Source organism: Mobula birostris, chromosome 7 (assembly GCF_030028105.1).
Source record: "Mobula birostris isolate sMobBir1 chromosome 7, sMobBir1.hap1, whole genome shotgun sequence".
NCBI lineage: Eukaryota > Metazoa > Chordata > Chondrichthyes > Myliobatiformes > Myliobatidae > Mobula > Mobula birostris.
In genome coordinates, this window is record NC_092376.1 from 21031994 (window position 1) to 21047406 (window position 15413).

The following is a 15413-nucleotide window of genomic DNA, read 5'->3' on the forward strand; positions in this document are numbered from 1 at the left end:
GTGAAGAAGCCCCCCCAATGTTCCCTTTAAACTTTCCCCCCCTCACCCTTAGCCCATGTCCTCTGGTTTTTTTCTCCCCTTGCCTCAGTGGAAAAAGCCTGCTTGCATTCACTCTATCTATACCCATCATAATTTTATATACCTCTATCAAATCTCCCTTCATTCTTCTACGCTCCAGGGAATAAAGTCCTAACCTATTCAACCTTTCTCTGTAACTGAGTTTCTCAAGTCCCGGCAACAACCTTGTAAACCTTCTCTGTACTCTTTCAACCTTATTTATATCTTTCCTGTAATTTGGTGACCAAAACTGAACACAATACTCCAGATTTGGCCTCACCAATGCCTTATACAACCTCATCATAATATTCCAGCTCTTATACTCAATACCTTGATTAATAAAGGCCAATGTACCAAAAGCTCTCTTTACGACCCTATCTACCCGTGACGCCACTTTTAGGGAATTTTGTATCTGTATTCCCAGATCCCTCTGTTCCACTGCACTCCTCAGTGCCTTACCATTAACCCTGTACGTTCTACCTTGGTTTGTCCTTCCAACGTGCAATACCTCACACTTGTCTGCATTAAACTCCATCTGCCATTTTTCAGCCCATTTTTCCAGCTGGTCCAAGTCCCTCTGCAGGCTCTGAAAACCTTCCTCACTGTCTACTACACCTCCAATCTTTGTATCATCAGCAAATTTGCTGATCCAATTTACCACATTATCATCCAGATCATTGATATAGATGACAAATAACAATGGACCCAGCACTGATCCCTGTGGCACACCACTAGTCACAGGCCTCCACTCGGAGAAGCAATTCTCTACTACCACTCTTTGGCTTCTTCCATTGAGCCAATGTCTGATCCAATTTACCACCTCTCTATGTATACCTAGCGACTGAATTTTCCTAACTAACCTCCCATGCGGGTCCTTGTCAAAGGCCTTACTGAAGTCCATGTAGACAATATCCACTGCCTTCCCTTCATCCACTTTCCTGGTAACCTCCTCGAAAAAGTCCAATAGATTGGTCAAACATGACCTGCCACGCACAAAGCCATGTTGACTCTCCCTAATAAGTCCCTGTCTATCCAAATGCTTGTAGATTCTGTCTCTTAGTACTCCCTCCAATAACTTACCTACTACCGACGTTAAACTTACCGGCCTATAATTTCCCGGATTACTTTTCGATCCTTTTTTAAACAACGGAACAACATGAGCCACTCTCCAATCCTCCGGCACCTCACCTGTAGACAGCGACATTTTAAATATTTCTGCCAGGGACCCTGCAATTTCAACACCAGTCTCCTTCAAGGTCCGAGGGAACACCCTGTCAGGTCCCGGGGATTTATCCACTTTAATTTTCCTCAAGACAGCAAGGACCTCCTCCTTTTCGATCTGTACAGTTTCCATGATCTCACTACTTGTTTCCCCTAATTCCATAGACTTCATGCCAGTTTCCTTAGTAAATACAGACGCAAAAAAATCTATTTAAGATCTCCCCCATTTCCTTTGGTTCCACACATAGGCGACCACTCTGATCTTCAAGAGGACCAATTTTATCCCTTACAATCCTTTTGCTCTTAATATACCTTTAAAAGCTCTTTGGATTATCCTTCACTTTGACTGCCAATGCAACCTCATGTCTTCTTTTAGCACTCCTGATTTCTTTCTTAAGTATTTTCTTGCACTTCTTATATTCCTCAAGCACCTTATTTACTCCCTGCTTCCTATACATGTCATACAACTCCCTCTTCTTCTTTATCAGAGTTGCAATATCCCTTGAGAACCAAGGTTCCTTATTCCCAGATCCCATTCAACCCCATACACCTGCCCTAACACCATATCCTTTGAAGCCCTGACCAATCAGGAATCTATCAACTTCTGCTGTAAATATACCCACGGACTTGGGCTCCACCGCAGTCTGCGGCAGAACATTCCACAGATTTACCACTCTTTGGCTAAAACATCCTCAAATTCCTCCTTATTTCTGTTTGAAAAAGGTCACCCCTCAATTTTGAAGCTGTTCTGGATACCCCAACCAGAGGAAAGGTCCTCTCTACATTCACCTTATCTAGTCTTTTCAACATTCGATAGGTTTTAAGGAGATCGCCACGCATTCTTCTAAATTCCAGTGAGTACAGATCCAAAGATTCTAAATGCTCCACATATGTTAACCACTTCATTCCCAGAATCATCATTGTGAATCTCCTCTGGAGTCTCTCCAATGAAAACAGATCCTTTCTGAGATGAGGGCCCAAAACTATTGACAACACTCCAAGTGCAGCCTGACTAGTGTCTTATAAAGCCTCAGCACCATCTCCTTGTTTCTTTATCCTATTCCCCTTGAAATAAGTGTCAACATTGCATTTGTCTTTTTTTTTAACCACAGAATAAATCTGTAAATTAACCTTCTGGGAATCTTGCATGCGGACTCCTAAGTCTCTCTGATGTTTGAAATTTCTCCCCATTTAGATAATAGTCTGCACTATTGTTCCTTTTACCAAAATGCATTATCATACGTTTCCCAACACCCATCTACCACTTTTTTGCCCATTCTTCCAATTTGTTCATGTTCTGCTGCAATTGCATTGCTTCCTCAGCACTACCTACCCCTTCACCTATCTTCATATCTTCTGCAAACTTTGCAACAAAGCCATCAATTCCACTATCTAAATCACTGACAATGTGAAAAATAGCAGTCCCAATACTGACCCCCCAAGTTACTGGCAGCCAACCAGATAAGGCCTCCTTTATTCCCACTCGCTACCTCCTGCAGGTCATCCATTCCTCTATCCATGCCAGTATCTTTCCTGTAACAGCACAGGATTTTATCTTGTTAAGCAGCCTATGAGCCTCTGAAAATCTAAGTAAGTGACATCTACTGCCACTCCTTTGTCCACCCTGCTAATGACCCACAACTTTCCCAACCACTGAGGTTTAGGCTAACTGGCCTATAATTTCCTCTCTTTTGTTTTCCTCCCTTCTTAAAGAGTGGAGTGACATTTACAATATTCCAGTCCTCTGGGACCATGACCAATGCATCACTTCAGTAACCTCTCTCAGGACTCTGGGATGTAGTCCATTTAGTCCAGGTGACTTATCCACCTTAAAACCTTTCAGTATGCCTAGCACTTTTTTCTTTGTAATTGAAGTGGCACTCATTCCTGCTCCCAGACACTCACAGACCTCTGGCACACTGCTCATGTCTTCCACAGTGAAGACTGAAGCAAAGTACTTACTAAGTTCGTTGGCCATTTCTTTGCCCCCCCCCATTAAAACCTCACCAGCATTTTCCAGTGGCCCAATATCAACTTTCACCTCCCTTTTATTCTTTATATAACTGAAAAAAACATTTAGTATCCTGCTTTATATTATCAGCTAGTTTGCCCTCATTTCACCTTTTCCCTTCTTTTTGCTTTTTAGTTGCCTTGTGTTAGATTTTAAAAGCTTCCCAGTCATCCAACTTCCCATTCACTTTTGCTACCTCATATGCCCTTTCTTTGGCTTTTATGCAATGCTTAACTTCCCTTCTCAGCCACGGTTGCCAAGCCCTGCCGTTTAAGGACACCTTCTGTGGGACATACCTATCCTGTGCCTTGTGAACTATTTCCAGAAACTTCAGCCACTTCTGTTCTACTGTCATCACTATTAATATCCCACTCCAAACCACCTAGGCAAGCTCCTCTCTCCTGCCCCTGTAATTTCCTTCATTCCACTGCGATACTGATACATGTGACTTATACTTCTCCATCTCAAAGTGCAGTATGAATTCAATCATATTATGATCACTGCCTCCGAAGGGTTCCTTTATGTTAAGCTGACAAATAAATTCTGGATTACACAACATCCAATAGCCTTTCCCCAAGTAGCTCGAGTACAAGCTGCTGTAAAAAGCCATCTTGTGGGTATTCAACAAATACTGGATACAAGATTTTCCCAATCTCCTTGCATATTGAAATCCCCCATTACAATTGTGTCATTACCCTTTTTACCCTTGCAGTTTCTTAACTCCACCCACAAAGATTAAACATTCTCTGACTCCATGTCACCTCTTTCTCAATATATAATTCCATCTCTTACCAACAGAGCCACACCACTGCCTATGCCTTCCTGCTTGTCCTTTCAATACAAAGTATATCCTTTGATGTTAAACTCCCAACAATGACCTTCTTTCAGCCATGACTTAGTGATGCCCACAATGTCATACCGAGCAATTTCTAATTGCACCATGAGTTTGTCTACCTTATTCCAATTTAAATACAGCACCGTTAGACCTGCATTCTTTGCTCTTACGAATTTTGCCTCTATGGTACAACTTAACTCTTTGCTTTGTCCGCATTTGGGCCCAATCATTGGCTTGTCCTTCCTTACAGTCATGTTACATCCATCATTGACTTGTAAACCTGCTAGCTCATTCTCAGCTCTATCATACTGGTTCCTATACCCCTCCCTGGACCCTGGGTTGGGCACCACTGCTCTACAGTAAGGAAGTAGTTTTTATTTAAAACCTTGGTAGATGAATGTGGAAACTTTTAACATGTTACAATGTAAACTGCACTCCCGGTCAGAATAGATGTGGAGAACTAATTTAACCTAAAAAAAGAAATAAACTCATCAACTAAATGCAGCATTTACAGTAGACATAACCCCATCCCGCAATATGCCAAAACCCAGCAGTAAATGCTATGACAGCTACTGGTCTGAATGCAAGTAAATAATGGGGGGAAATAAAAAGGCTTTAAATTACAAATGCAATATTTGTTCTTTGTTTTTGTAGATACAATTGAAGCAAGAAGTACAAATGAATGAATATTTTAGAAATATATTTCCGATTTCAATCCCATGAACTGCATCAGTGGATCCACCACGATTTATACAAACAATATCCACAAAGCTGGGACAACCTGTAAATCAATTTGAATACCAAAAGCTACACACCTCAAGCTACCAGAAAAGGCACAAACAATTTTCTCTGAGCATGTTTGCAAATAATATGAAGTTATCCACTTCACCTTTCACTAATAAAATTTACATTGTCATAATCAATATTAGGCAACAAGATGTCTCCAGCCAACTATGTACTGTTGATACCTACTTCCAGAAAACTGATATAAAAAAAAATGGAACTACCATTCAGTTGCTAGAAAACTGAAAATGACTGACACATGCAGACACCGAATTTGATGAATGCCTCTGTACATAACTGTGAATTGAAATAAATGTCATCAGTTAGATTATAACCATAAGGGACCACAAACCTTAGGAGCAGAGTTAATCCATTCGGTCATCACATCTGCTCCATTCCTCCATGGCTGATTTTTAATCCTTCTCAATCCCATTCTGTTTTCGCCGCATAACCTTTGACACCCTGACTAATCAAGAACCTATCTGCCTCCGCTTTAAATATATTCAAAAGACTTGGCCTCCACCGCCGTCAGTAGCAACAAATTCCACAGACTCACCACCCTGTGGCTAAAGAAATTCCTCTTCATCTCTGTTCTAAATTGATATCCAATTAGAAAGTGGTTGTCCCCAAATAATTATAATAACAATAATTTGATAAACGGGATTTCATCGAGGCCTTACTGCCACTTAAAACACAAGTGGATAATTACAAATCGGGGAGGGGGCAATAAGGCAGAGAAACTTTTCAGAGGGATAAATGGTGGGTGGCAGGAACAGGTCAGGGAATCACATCCCGGCCTCTCGTCCACAGACAAGGTCCAGCTCAGTCTTGAAGGAGGGTCTGGGCCCGAAACGTCCCCTGTTTATTCCCCTCATAGATACTGACTCACCTGAGTTCCTCCAGCATTTTGTGTGCGCTGCTCAAGGTTACCGGAGGGCTACCGCGGGGGAGACATCCTCCTGCCTTACCACACCGACAATACCGGTGCCCAGCTGCCCCCAGGAGAAGGCGGCGAAATGCCTGCTTCCCTACACCACCACCCCCACCACTTCCCCATCGGGGTGAGCCGGGTTCCGCGGCTCCGACTGACCGCCGCGGGCGCGGAGGCCCCAGGCAGATCCCGACCCCGGTTACACGTCTTCGCCGTCACTTACCGTCCGACCGAGCCGTAACCCACCGGCACCACCAACGCCGGCCGCCTCCTCCTCATTATCATCCTCGCCCGCAACGCACAAATGACAACACCCCTCCACCTCCGTCAGACTCGGGCCCCGGCACGCAAACCTGATCAGGTGCCGCTCCTCCCGCAGCTGCGCCACCTACCGCCCGGGAGGACAAGCCGCCCCTCGGAGCAGATGGACATGGGTGCACCATATCAGAGTCAGGTTTATCTCCGGCATGTGCCATGGAATTTGTTAACTTAGCAACAACAATTCAATTCAATGCAATACATGATAGTATAGAAAGAAAAAATCAGTAAGTAAATTACAGTAAATATATATGTGTGTGTATTGAATAGATTAAAATAGTACAAAAACAGAATTAAAATAGTGAAGTAGTGTTAATGGGTTCATAGTTATCGTATAGCAGACAGAAAGAAGCCATTTCTGAATTGCTAAGTGTGTGCCGTCAGGCTTCCGTACCTTCTTCCTGACGGCAACAATGAGAAGAGGTCATGTCCTGGCTGATGGGGGTCCTTAATAATGGACGCCGCCTTTCTAACACACCGCGCCTTGAATAGGTCTTGGGTACGACGGAGGCTTTTAACCGAGGTGGAGCTGACTAATTTTACGACTTTCTGTCGCTTCTTTCGGTCCTGTCCAGTAGCAACCCGCCCACCCTCTCAGACAGAATACTCTCCATGGTACACTATAGAGATTTTCGAGTGTTGTAGTTGACAAACCAGATCTCTTCAAACTCCTAATGAAGTATAGCCACTGTCTTGTCTTCTTTTATAGCTGCATCGATATGTTGGGACTAGGTTAGATCCCTGGAGATCTTGACACCCAGGAACTTGAAATTGCTCACTTTCTCCACTTCTGATCCCTCTATGAGGACTGGTTTGTGTTCCCTCGTCTTACCTTTCCTGAAGTCCACAATCAACTCTTTTGTCTTACTGACATTTTCTGCGACACCATTCAACTAGCTGGTATATCTCACTCCTTTACACCCTCTCATCTCCATCTGAGATTCTACCAACAATGGTTGAATCAACAGCAAATTTATAGGTAGTATTTGAGCTACTCCTAACCACCTAGTCATGGGTATAGAGAGAGTAGAGCACTGGGATAAGCACACACCCCTAAGATGCGCCAGTGCCGATTGTCAGCAAGGTAGAGATATTATCACCAATCTGCAAAGATTGTGGTCTTGTGGTAAGGAAGTCGAGGAACCAATTGCAGAGGGAGGTACAATAAAATAATTGATGAATGTAAAGGAGTATTAAATATTCTCAGGTGTCTATGTGGGTATTTTGTGGGGGTGTGGCTTTGTGTGGTTTATGGATCAGCTTTTATCTTCACCTTCACCTTTAAAATGTTTGGATGTGATACAAGCACAGGTTTTAAGATTGTGTTGTCATCCCCTGTTTCAGCTTTACTGGTTGAAATGGGACCCTTACAAATGCGGAGGTTGAAGTTGATGTTAACACACTGGATTAATTTGAAGGGGCAAAGAAATGATCACCCTGTTAAAGGTGTGCTGGAGGACTGCTGGGAACATCACAAGAAGAGTGCTTTTAGTTTTGGGTGGCTGGGTTCTTATCGTGCTCAGAATATGGGTTTGGTGGATTATGCAATATGTCCCAATGTAGCTTGGTTTTTTCCAATGACTTTAGTTGATTTTAGGTTACATGGATTTAATAAAGTCTAAGAATTATGTTATGCCTGAGTGTTTGTAGGTTCATCAATATATTAAGGAAAATTATAAACATATAACCATATAACAATTACAGCACGGAAACAGGCCATCTCAGCCCTTCTAGTCCGTGCCAAACTTACTCTCACCTAGTCCCACCGACCTGCACTCAGCCCATAACCCTCCATTCCTTTCCTGTCCATATATCTATCCAATTTAACTTTAAATGACAATATCGAACCTGCCTCAGCCACTTCTGCTGGAAGCTCGTTCCACACAGCTACCACTCTCTGAGTAAAGAAGTTCCCACTCATGTTACCCCTAAACTTTTGCCCTTTAATTCTCAACTCATGTCCCCTTGTTTGAATCTCCCCCATTCTCAATGGAAAAAGGCTATCCACGTCAACTCTATCTACCCCCCTCATAATTTTAAATACCTCTATCAAGTCCCCCCTCAACCTTTTACGCTCCAAAGAATAAAGACCTAACTTGTTCAACCTTTCTCTGTAACTAAGGAGATGAAACTCAGGCAACATTTTAGTAAATCTCCTCTGTACTCTCTCAACTTTATTGACATCTTTCCTATAATTCGGTGACCAGAACTGTAAACAATACTCCAAATTTGGCCTCACCAATGCCTTATACAATTTCAACATTACATCCCAACTCCTATACTCAATGCTCTGATTTATAAAGGCCAGCATACCAAAAGCTTTCTTCACCACTCTATCCACATGAGATTCCACCTTCAGGGAACTATGCACCATTATTCCTAGATCCCTCTGATCTACTGCATTCTTCAATGCCCTACCATTTACCATGTACGTCCTATTTTGATTAGTCCTACTAAAGTGTAGCACCTCACATTTATCAGCATTAAACTCCATCTGCCATCTTTCAGCCCACTCTTCTAAGTGGTCTAAATCTCTCTGCAAGCTTTGAAAACCTACTTCATTATCCACAACTCCACCTATCTTAGTATCATCTGCATACTTACTAATCCAATTTACCACCCCACCATCCAGATCATTAATATACATGACAAACAAAACTGGACCCAGTACAGATCCCTGAGGCACACCGCTAAACACCGGCCTCCAATCTGACACACAGTTATCCACCACTGCTCTCTGGGCGTCTCCCATCCAGCCACTGCTGAATCCATTTTACTACTTCCATATTAATGCCTAACGATTGAACCTTCCTAACTAACCTTCCATGTGGAACCTTGTCAAAGGCCTTACTGAAGTCCATATAGACAACATCCACCGCTCTACCCTCGTCAACCTTCCTAGTAATCTCAGCAAAAAATTCAATAAGATTTGTCAAACATGACCTTCCACGCACAAATCCATGTTGACTGTTCCTAATCAGACCCTGCCTATCCAGATAATTATATATACCATCTCTAAGAATACTTTCCATCAATTTACCCGCCATTGGCGTCAAACTCACAGGCCGATAATTGCTAGGTTTACTCTTAGAACCCTTTTTTTAAATATAATTTTTATTGAGTTTTCAAAGTGATACATGAGAAAAAAAAATATCTACCCTCCCCCTCCCCTTAACCCTCCCCCCCTAAAAAGAAAAGAAAAAAAGAAAAAAAAGGGAAAGGAACCGCCTGAATATTGGAAGGTTTGCACATGCTCCATGGGATAAAAATTAATTTAATATATACTTGTTACTTTCCCCCAAGGAACCAAGATCTTCATCATCGGAGCTATAAATAAGGGCTCCAAATATTCAAAAATGTTACATATTTATCTCTTAAAATCTAAAAACATTACTTAGCTTCTCAACTCTCATAGTTCCCTGGGGAATCTCTTTGAACTTCACCATGTTGCTATGTGTTTCCCTCCCAATCATCCAGGCAAAAAGAAAAAAAAAGATAGATAAGATACAAAAAAAGAAAAAACAAAATACCCCCCCACTAATGTTGTGAATGAAAAGATACACAACACTACCCCCCTCCATTGTGCGGGTCGTGGCTATTGCCACGTTTGCACACATGAATAGCGTAGCGATTGGTCAGTGTTTCTTCCAGCTCCCCTGTAACAAAAAATTATATATATATAGAAAAAAAATTAATGTTATTATTCCCAGCTAATATTCCTCAAATTTTAACCTTTCTTCCCCTCCCTCATATAATTAATAATATATTTTTACATTCATCCGCCTAAAAATTCAACAGGCCCAATCCTTGATCCAGTCTTCATCTTCAATCCATCTCGCTCCCCTAAGTTTGTTCTTGTATCTGGTGAATAGTCAAAGAATCTCGCACAAACTCCTCCGCTTTCCGGTAATCGTCAGAAAATCTTTTTTTCTCCACCAGGCAAAAAAATCTTCAAAGTTGCAGGATAATGCAATATAAATTGATAACCGTGATCCCATAGGGCTTTTTTCACTGGATTAAACTTCTTCCTTCTTTTCAAAAGTTCATAACTTATATCAGGGTAGAAAAAAATTTTCTTCCCTTCTAACATCAGTGGCCCTTTTCTCTTCTTGGCAGCTTAGGCAGCCGCCTGTAGAATCCTTTCTTTGTCTTGAAATCTTAAGAATTTTATTAAAATTGATCGTGGATATTGGTCATCTTGTGGTTTTGGTCTTAGAGCTCTATGTACCCGCTCAATTTCAATTGATTGGTCTTCCTCTTTCATTTGCAAGGTTTTCGGGATCCATCTTTGAAAAAATTCTATTGGATTATCTCCCTCTATACCTTCTTTAAGACCAACAATTTTAATGTTATTACGTCTACTAAAATTTTCCAACACATCCACTTTCTCCAAGAGTCGATTTCTTTCCGTGTTCCAGACAAGCACATTATTTTCTGTTTTTTCCACTCTATCGTTAATATGCTCCATTGTTCTTTCCATCTTCTGAAGTTTCTTATCCATTTTATCCTGTCTTTTCATAGCTTTATCATAACACATCTTCACGTCTCTAAGCTCTGTTCTTAATTTTCTTAGTTTAGCCGTTAATTGCAATAAAGCCTCTCTTATGTCTCCGTCGTCTCCTTTACTTACAGTCTCTTCCAGTTCTTTCTCCTCTTCTTCATCTGTATTCTCTGCGATATCCAATTCTGACTCTCAGTCACTTTCAGTTGCAGTGGCCGTCGGTTCTTGTAGTTTAAATTGTGACGATTTGCGCATGCGTACTTCTTTGCACATGCGCAATTCCGACATCTTCTTCTGAGAGACCGCTACCGCTGCCATTGCTGCCCGTTCTTCTACGCCAGAGATAAAATACGTCTCCTCTGAAGGAGATCCAACCTGAATCTGAGGCTCCATCGCTGCAGTAGGCCCTTTTTTCTTCCCATCTCGTGGCGACTTCACAACAACGGACTTCTTCTGTTGCGGTTTACGAGGCATATCGTAGAGTAGTCTTACGAAGTTTATAAGTAGTTTTCGGAAAGTATTTATTAACTTTACTTTGTTTAAACGGTTCTTTGCTGATTTTTTACGGGAGAGCTGGATTTACACGTCTGAATCCCACATCATCACGTGACGCCCCCCCCCAGAACCCTTTTTAAACTATGGAACAATATGAGCAATACACCAATCCTCCGGCACCATCCCTGTTTCTAATGACATTTGAAATAGCTCTGTCAGAGCCCCTGCTATTTCCACACTAACTTCACTCAAGGTCCTAGGGAATATCCTGTCCGGACCCAGAGACTTATCCACTTTTATATTCCTTAAAAGCGCCAGTACTTTCTCTTCTTTAATCATCATACTTTCCATAACTACCCTTCTTGTTTCCTTTACCTTACACAATTCAATATCCTTCTCCTTAGTGAATACCGAAGAAAAGAAATTATTCAAAATCTCCCCCTTCTCTTTTGGCTCTGCACATAGCCATCCACTCTGATTCTCTAAGGGACCAATTTTATCCCTCACTATCCTTTTGCTACTAATATAACTGTAGAAACCCTTTGGATTTATTTTCACCTTACTTGCCAAAGCAGCCTCATATCTTCTTTTAGCTTTTCTAATTTCTTTCTTAAGATTCTTTTTACATTCTTTATATTCCTCGAGCACCTCATTTACTCCAAGCTGCCTATATTTATTGTAGATCCCTCTCTTTTTCCGAACCAAGTTTCAAATATCCCTTGAAAACCATGGCTCTCTCAAACTTTTAACCTTACCTTTCAACCTAACAGGAACATAAAAATTATTATGATATATTAACCATTTTTACAGATGAATCAAAGATAATTTAAACGGGAATGTTGGTGTGGCTGTTTTTGTGCCTGAATTTCAGGTAATGATAAAGAAATAACTTACCTACCATTCATTAGTATATTCAGCAGAATTGGTTACCATCATTTTAGGCTCACAGTGGGTGGAGGAAATTTGTCCCTGCACGGTGGTAATTTGTTCAGATTAATTTTCGGTTTTGATGAGTCTTAAAACAGGTCTAGCAATCGGTCTGACTTACTGTTGGAAGCTCATCAAACATTGTTTCATTTTCAAAGGTTTATTATGGTTCCCTGCACATAGAGGTGTTCAGGGGAATGAGTGGGTTGATTGTTTAGCTAAAAAAGCTGTTAAAAGTTCAACTGTGCTTATAGGCTTTCCACTTAGCAAATCAGAAGCTAAGGGGTTGGTAGGGTTAAGAATTTGGGGGTTATGGCAAGACGTGTGATAATGGGCATAAAGGGAGACACCTTTAAATAATACATGAAACTGTTAGGTTGATGGGAAAAGGGAGTAAAGCTCAAAGGGAAGGAATTATTTTGACTCAATTTAGGAAAGGGCATACTATGCTTAATTATTCCTAATATTTTATTGGAAAACATCACTCTGAGTTGTGTAGGTTTTGTCATCATTATGAAACGGTTGAACACATTCTATTGCAGTGTGAAGCAAACAAGGCTGAAATCAAATGCAGGCTTAATTACAATCTTTGGGGGTTGATAACTTTCTTTTGAAAACTTTGTTAAGTTATGGGAGTGACTTTAATTTAATTCACAGTATTGTCTTTCACGATTTACAATCTATAGGACTTTGGGGTAATCTAGATTTAAAAGAAGTAGTAAGTGTTTTTCCCCCCAATTCTCTACACCACACTCCAGTCCAGTTAGTGGTGGCAATGTACCTTTAAGTTGGACTACCAACCACCATTAAAAGTCAAAAGAAGAAAACTTTAAATTTTTTTCCTGTTGCACAGTTTGAGCAGGGGGGATGCCAGGCAGGATAGTGGAATGCTCCTCTTGCAGGATGTGGGAAAGCAGGGAGACTTCCATTGTCCTTGATGACTACACCTGTAAGAAGTGTATCCAGCTGCAGCTCCTAACAGACTGCGTTCAAGAGTTGAAGCTGGAGCAGGATGAACTCCCAGGTCATTGGAGAGGCTGAGGGGCTTAATAGACAAGACATACAGGGAGGTAGTTACACTCAAGATGCAGGACACAGGTAAGTGGGTGACCGTCAGGATGGGGAAAGGGGATATGCATTGGTGCAGAGTGACCCTCAATAACAGGTTTGATACTGTTATGGGGGGTGGGGGGGGGAGATAACTTAGCAGAGGAAAGGCAAAATGGTAGGATCTGGCACCGAGTCCAGCTCTGTGGCTCACAAGGGAAGGGGGAAGAAGTGGTTATGGAAACAGAAGGGAGGTTCTGTGTGTGACAGCCAGATTCCTGGGAGGTTTGTTGTCTTCCAGGTGCCAGGGTCAGGGACACTTCAGACCAAGTCCACAGCATTCTTAAGCGGGAGGGTGAGCAGCCAGAGGTTGTGGTCCACATTGGTATCAAATATATGAGTAGGATGGGTGACAAAGTCCTGCAAAGTGAGTCCACGGAGTTGGGTGCTAAGTTAAAGGACAGGACCCCCAGGATTGTGATCTCTGGATTGCCACCCATGCCATGTGTTAGTGAGGCGAGAAGTAGGAAGATCATACAGATTAACACATGGCTAAGGAGTTGTTGGCAGGAGGGAGCGCTTTAGATTTTTGGTTCATTGGGCTCTCTTCCAGGGAAGGTGGGGCCGGTACAGATGGGATTGTTTGCACCTGAACTGGAGGGGAATTAATATCCTAGCAGGAAGGTTTGCTGTATGAGAAGGGGAAGAGTGGGTGTTTAAACTAGAGTTGCAGGGGGATGGGACACAGAGCGCTAGAAATGGTAGTTGCATCATTGTGGATAAGGATATGGTTAAGCCTACATATAGAGGTGGAGCATGGTGAGTAATATTCTGAGCTGTGTAATTTCAATGAAAGGAGTGCTGTAGAAAAGGTGGATAAGCTTAGGGCATGTATCAACACATGCAATTATGACATCATAGCAGGAGGAGACAGTTGCAGGAGGGACAGGGCCAGCAGCTCAATGTTCTGGTGTTCCATTGTTTTAGATGCGATAGAATGAGGAATTAAGGGAGGAGGCTGGGTGTTACCAGTCAGAGAAAATGTCACGGCAGTGCTCTGATAGGGCAGACTAGAGAACTCATCTAGTGAGGCTTTATGGGTTGAAATGAGCAATAAGAAAGGTATGACCATGTTAATGGGATTATATTATAGACTACCCAACAGTCTGTGGGATTTAGAGGAGCAAATTTGGAGAGAGATCGCAGACTGTTGCAAAAAACATAAGGTTGTTATAGTAGGTGATTTTAACTTTGGATGGGAAAGAGTTTGTCAATTGTGTTTTGGAAAGTTTCTTCAATCAGTACGTAGACATTCCAGCTAGAGGGAGTGCTCCTATTAGGAGGCTAGTGCGGAAATTACAGGGGCCTTTGCAGAGGTATTTAAAACATCCTTAACCTTAACAATTGGCAAGGTGCCAGAGATTTTGAAAGATAGCTAATACTGTTTAAGAAGGGCCTCTAAGAATAAACCAGGCAATTGTAGGCTGGTGAGTCAATGGTGTGAAATTATTGGACAGTATCATAAAGGTCCGGTTATATAATTATTTGTATAGACAGGGACTGATTAGGGAGAATCAACATGCCATTGTGTGTAGCAAGTCATGTCTAACTAATCTTGATGAGTTTTTCAAGGAAGTTACCAGGAAAGTTGATGAAGTCAAGGGAATGGATGTTTTCTACATGTACTTTAGCAAGGTCTTTGACTAGGTCCCGCATGGGAGGTTGGTCAAGAAGGCTTAGTCGCTCGGCATTCAACATGAATAGTAAATTGGCTTTGTGGGAGAAGGCAGAATGGTAGTAGAAGGTTGCTTCTCTGACAAGAAGCCTGTAATTAGTGGTGTGCTGCAGGGTATGTTGTTGTTTGTCATCTATGTCAATGAACTGGATGATAATACGGTTAACTGGATCAACAAATTTGTGGTGGTCTCGTGGACAGTGGGATCTGCATCAGCTGGAAAAATGGGCTGAAAATGGCAGATGCTGTACAATGCAGGCAAATAGTAAGGTGGTGCACTTTGGGAGGACAAACCAGTGTAGGTCTTACCTGGTAGAGAGTTGAGTAGTGCAGTAGAACAGAGGGATCGTCATAGGATCGTAAAGAAAGCCGTTGACACATAGGTCTTCATAAATCAATGTATTGACTACTGGATATGGGTTGTAATGTTGAAATTGTATAAGACAATGGTGAGACCTTATTTGGAGTATTGTGTCCCATTTTGTCAGCTACCTCCAGGAAAGATATAAATAAGATTGAAAGATTGGAGAGAATATTTACAAGGATGTTGAC

General features: G+C 41.8%; 1 protein-coding gene across 4 annotated transcripts in view; it reads right to left on the reverse strand.

Annotated features, from left to right (window-relative positions):
• nipa2 (NIPA magnesium transporter 2) overlaps positions 1-6197 on the reverse strand; it is a 61102-nt gene extending 54905 nt beyond the window's left edge. For all 4 annotated transcript variants that reach the window (XM_072262720.1, XM_072262719.1, XM_072262717.1 and 1 more), the window contains exon 1: positions 6062-6197. The gene's annotated coding sequence lies outside the window, so the exon portion shown is untranslated. The remainder of the gene's footprint in view (positions 1-6061) is intronic.
• Positions 6198-15413: the final 9216 nt, after the last annotated feature.